We start from the raw sequence: 6,000 nt of genomic DNA on the forward strand, positions 1-6,000 counted from the left end.
TGGTGTTAAAATATTAATGCTGCGGTAATCCACTGTCTGTGTAATGTTGCTGTGTAGCGAGGCGCTATGAATTTTTCAACACGGGTGTAATCTCCTCTTTCATAAACGCCAACGTTCATCATATACAAGTTTTTTTAATTTTGTTCGTAAGCATGGGACAGAAGAGAGCTAATTTATTCTTTCAAAACTTATATCCATTTTTAGGCGCTACCACAGTGCTGCAATAATTTATTCGCACAGGAGAGTATTTATTAATTGGTTAAATTAACTACATCTGCATTCATATTCCAAATATCATAATACGGCGCATGGTGAAGAATAGATTGTACCATTCTTAGTCATTCCCGTCCCCGGTCTACGCTCAAAGAGAGTGAGGGAGCAAGTACTGGCTATACGCTTCCGCTCAGACCCTGATTTCTCTTGTCTTGTCTTCGTGATCCTTATGCGAGATGTTTGTTGGTGACAGTAGGACAATACTGCAGTCTGTCCAGATTCCGGGGATTCTCAATAGCGCTTCACGAGTACAACCAGAAATTCCCATTTGTGTTTACGTAGTATTTTCCGTAACACTCGGGTTCAGCTGGATCATACCTGTAACTCAGTCCGGCTCCTTCAGTGTCTCCCTTTAATACGACCGGGAGGGGATCTCAAATAGTATTCAGGAACAGTTCGTACAAGTGCTCTCTTCGCGGTTGCCTGTATGGATGAGCTACACATTTCTAGAATCCCCCTTCAACCGACCTTTTGCTCCGATGTCCAAGTCTATAGTATAGGCAGATGATACAGTCATGTATATTGCAAATCCTAGTCTTGAAAACCATGAATTGGCAAAGCGCATGAGCGTTCTTAGTTGCCGTAACCGAACCTGTTGCTGCATTATCAAGTACCCACGATAACTGCACAAAAGGAATTATTTTCTAACGTGCAGATCCAAAGAAAACACATTTTTATTTTTCCTTTTTCTACTGACATGCATGCCATGGGAAGCTGTTGACATAACTAAATGTGTATCTCTGTTTCAGCAACATACTGATTGTGTATCAAAAATATATCGGGTGCGCTAAATTTTATTATTTTTTCTGACTGGTTTGATGCGACCCGCGAAGAATTCCTCCGCTGTCCCAATCTTTTCATCTCGGAGTAGCAATTGCAACCTACATCCTCAATTATTTGCTGTATATATTCCAATCTCTGGCTCCCTCTAATATCATGGAAGTTATTCCTTGCTGCCCTTGCTTTATCAGTCCACTAATTTTCAACATTATTCTGTAGCACCACATCTCAAATGCTCTAATTCTCTCTGTTCTGGTTTTCCCACAGTCTACGCTTTACTACTGTGCTCCTAACGCACATTCTCATAAATTTCTTCTTTACATTAAAACCTATGTTTGGTACTAGCAGACTTCTCTTGGCAAGAACGCCCTTTTTCCCAGTGGTAGCCTACTTTTTGTGCCTTCCTTGCTCAGTCCGTAATGCGTTATTTTGCTGCCTTGGTCTTTAAATTACTAAACTTCATTCACTGCGTGATCACCAGTCACTGTGTTAAGTTTCTCAATGTTCTCATTTCTTCTGCTTCTCATTACTTTCGTATTTCTTCTATTTACTCTCAATCCACCTTCTGTACTCATTGGACTGCTCATTCCATTCAACAGGACCTGTAATACTTCTTCAACTTCACTGAGAATAGCAATTTCGTCAGCGAATCTTAACTTTGATATCTTCACTTGGAATTTTAATCAAACACTTCAGTCTTTGTTTTATTTCCGTTATTGCATCTTTGACGTGTAGATTGAACGGAAAGGACGGAAGACTACATCTCTGCCCTTTATAATCCGTGCACTTCGTTCTTGGTCTTCCACTCTTATCATTACCTCTTGGTTCTTGTGAACACTGCAAATTATCCGTCTTTCTGCATAGCGTACCCATATTTTTCTTAGAATTTCGAACATCTTGCACCATTTTACACTGTCGAAACCTTTTTCTAGATCCACAAGTCCTGTCAACTTGATTATTCTGTAGTCTTGTTTCCATAATCAACCTCATAGTCAGAACTGCCTCTCTAGTGATTTCACCTTTCCTAAAGTCAAAATGATGTCATCTAACACATCTTTAATTTTCTTTTACATTCCTCTGTATATTATTCTTATCATCAACTTGGATGCATGAGCTGGTAAGCTGATAATTCTCACACTTGTCAACTCTTGCAGTCTTCGGAATTGTGTGGATGGTATACTTCAGAAAGTCAGATGGTATGTTGCCCGATCCATACACTCTACACATCAACGTGAATAGTCGTTTTGTTGCCACTTCTCCCAATGACTTCAGAAATTCTGATGGAATGTTATGTATCCCTTCTGCCTTGTCTGATCTTAAGTCTTCCAAAGCTCTCTTAAATTCTCATTCTAATATTATATCCGCTTTATCTCTTCTAAGTCGACTCCTGTTTCTTCTTCCATCACATCAGACAAATCTTCCCCATCATAATGGCCTTCAGTGTAGTCTTCCCACCTTCCGCTCTCTCTTTTATACTACTGTCCATTAAAACTGCTACACCACGAAGATGACGTGCTACAGACGCGAAATTTAACCAACAGGAAGAAGATGCTGTGAGATGCAAATGATTATCTTTTAAGAGCATTCATACAAGGTTGGCGCCGGTGGCGACACCTACAACGTGCTAACATGAGGAAAGTTTCCAACTGATTTCTCATACACAAACAGCAGTTGACCGGCGTTGCCTGGTGAAACGATGTTGTGATGCCTCGTGTAAGGAGGAGAAATGCGTACCATCACGTTTCCGACTTTCATAAAGCTCGGATTGTAGCCTATCGCGATTGCGGTTTATCGTATCGCGACATTGCTACTCGCGTTGGTCGAGATCCAATTACTGTTAGCAGAATATGGAATCAGTGAGTTCACGAGAGTAATACGGAACGCCGTGCTGGATCCCAATAGCCTCGTATCACTAGCAGTCGAGATGACAGGCATCTTATCCGCATGGCTGTAACGGATCGTGCAGCCACGTCCCGATCCCTGAGTCAACAGATGGGGACGTTTGCCAGACAATAACCATCTGCACGAACAGTTCGACGACGTTTGCAGCAGCGTGGACTATCAGCTCGGAGACCGTGGGTGCGGTTACCCTTGACGGTGCATCACAGACAGGAGCGCCTGCGATGGTGTACTCAACGACGAACCTGGGTGCACGAGTGGCAAAACGTCATGTTTTCGGATGAATGCAGGTTCTGTTTACAGCATCATCATGGTCGCATACGTGTTTGGCGACATCGTGGTGAACGCACGTTGGAAGCGTGTATTCGTCATCGCCATACTGGCGTATCACCCGGCGTGATGGTATGGGGTGCCATTGGTTACACGTCTCGGTCACCTCTTGTTGGCATTGACGCCACTTTGAACAGTGGACGTTACATTTCAGATGTGTTACGACCCGTGGCTCTACCCTTCATTCGGTCCCTGTGAAACACTACATTTTTGCAGGACAATGCACGACCGCATGTTTCAGTTCCTGTATGGGCTTTTCTGGATACAGAAAATGTTCGACTGCTGCCATGGGCAGCACATTCTCCAGATCTCTCACCAATTGAAAACGTCTGGTCAATGGTGGCCGAGCAACTGGCTCGTCACATACGCCAGTCACTACTCTTGATGAACTGTGGTAACGTGTTGTAGCTGCATGGGCATCTGTACCTGTACACGCCATCCTAGCTCTGTTTGACTCAATGCCCAGGCGTGTCAAGGCCGTTATTACGGCCAGAGGTGGTTGTTTTGGGCACTGTTTTCTCAGGACCTATGCACCCAAATTGCGTGAAAATGTAATCACATGTCAGTTCTAGTATAATATATTTGTCCAGTGAATACCCGTTTATCGTCTGCATTTCTTCTTGGTGTAGCAATTTTAATGGCCAGTAGTGGACATTTAACAGTGGAATTCCCATTGCACTGTAAATGTTACTAACCTTGCTTTTTATGTGACAGAATATTGTTTTGACTTTCCTGTATGCTGAGTCAGTCCGTCCGAGAATCATTTCTTTTTCGATTTCTTCAAGTTTTACATACAGCCATTTCGCCTTGGCTTTCCGGCACTTTCTGTTTATTTCGCTGCTAAATGGCTTATATTTCTTAATCCCTGAATTTCCTTGTTCGTTTTTGTACTTTCTTTCTTCTACATTCGTAGTCTCCTTAATGACACGCAGTTTGTTGTGTGTACAGTTACGTCATTCTGTCTCCAAAAGCCGAGAAACCTTCCGGCATAATAGGGAACGCAGGTCACGTTCAGAGATGCCCATCTCCAGAAGCGGTTTCAGCGTAGCCTATTTTGGCAGCATGTCAGCAAGTTCATTGCCTGGGATTCCGACTTGTCCCGGGGTCCAGACAAACACTACGGAACGACTGGACCGTTCCAGGGCATAGAAGGACTCGTGGATGGTCGCTACCAGGGGATGGCGTGGGTAGCACTGGTCGATAGCTTGCAGACTGCTCAAGGAATCAGTACAGAGAAGAAGTGACTCGCAAGAGCATGAGTGGATGAGCTCAAGAGCACGAGATACGGCCACCTGCTCTGCAATGAAAACATTGCAGCCATCTGGCAAGGAGTGCTGTTTAACATACCCTCTGTGAACATAGGCAAAGCCAACATTACCATAAGCCAATAAGATGTAAACCACTTGAGAGCCCCGGGACATGGCAAGAAAGGAGAGGAAGTGACAGCACAGAGCAGCAGGAGGAACTGAGTCCTTAGGGCCATGCGAAAGGTCCAGACAAAGCCGCGGCCTAGATATACACTATGGAAGTGTACGCTGATGGACCTGGAGGGGAGGTGGTAAAGGAAAGGACTCCAGTTCACACAGGAGCGATCGAGCACAAACTGTGATCATACGCCCTGACCTGGGCCACCGATGCGTGAGATGAACTGCCGTCATTGGGAAAAGGAGACAGTAATTTGAATGCTCAGGAGAACTACGAATGTGTGCAGTTAACTAGCCAGCAGTTGTGCACACCTAACTTTCAATGCGAGACTCCGGCTGAGCCGGCCGTTGTGGCCAAGCGGTGTAGGCACTTCAGTCAGGAACCGCACTGCTGCTATGGTCGCAGGTTCGAATCATGCCTGGGGCATGGGTGTGTGTGCTGTCCTTATTTAGGTTTAAGTCTAGGTGACTGATGACCTCAGATGTTAAGTCCCATAGCGCTCAGAGCCTCAACCAGAGCCTCAACCAGGATGCTGGTCACCAGACGCATCCTAAAAGCTCCTGTCGCAAGGCGAATGCCACAGTGGTGCACCGGGTCGAGTAAATACAATACTGAGGGCGCTGCCGAACCATAAACCAGACTCCCATAATCAAGGCGGGACTGAACAAGGACTCTGTAGAGTGGCAGCAGTGTAGAGCGATCTGCATCCAGGTTGGTGTTGCTCAGTCAGCGGAGGGCGTTGAGGTGCTGCCAGAACTTCCGCGTAAGCTGACGAAGGTGAGGAAGCCAAGTCAACTGGACATCGAAAGCCAGTCCTAAGGATCGATATGTCTCCACGACAATGAGTGGATCGTCATTAAGTTAAAGTTCTGGTTCCAAAAGGACGGTACGATACAGACAGAAGTGCGTGACACACGACTTTGCAGCTGAAAACAGGATTCCGTGGACTGCAGCCCATGAATGCTCCTTCTCGATGGCTCCCTGTAGGCGCTGCTCAGCAACACCAGTAATGGAGGAGCAGTACGAAATGCAGAAGTTGTCTGCATGCAGAGAAGCTGAGACAGACGGACCTACAGCTGCTGCTATACCATTAATGGCCACTAAAAATAGGGAGACACCCAATACAGAGCCCTGACGGACTCCATTCTCCTGGATATAAATGGAACTATGGGAGGCACCAACTCGTACATTCTAGCAGTTTAGAAAGAACGTTGTGATGTTGATAGGCCGATAGCCATCCAAAGCGGGTTTTTACCAGGTTTGAGCACTGGAAAGATGGTGCTCCCCCGCCAT

This window comes from Schistocerca cancellata, chromosome 8 (assembly GCF_023864275.1).
Source record: "Schistocerca cancellata isolate TAMUIC-IGC-003103 chromosome 8, iqSchCanc2.1, whole genome shotgun sequence".
Taxonomy (NCBI): domain Eukaryota; kingdom Metazoa; phylum Arthropoda; class Insecta; order Orthoptera; family Acrididae; genus Schistocerca; species Schistocerca cancellata.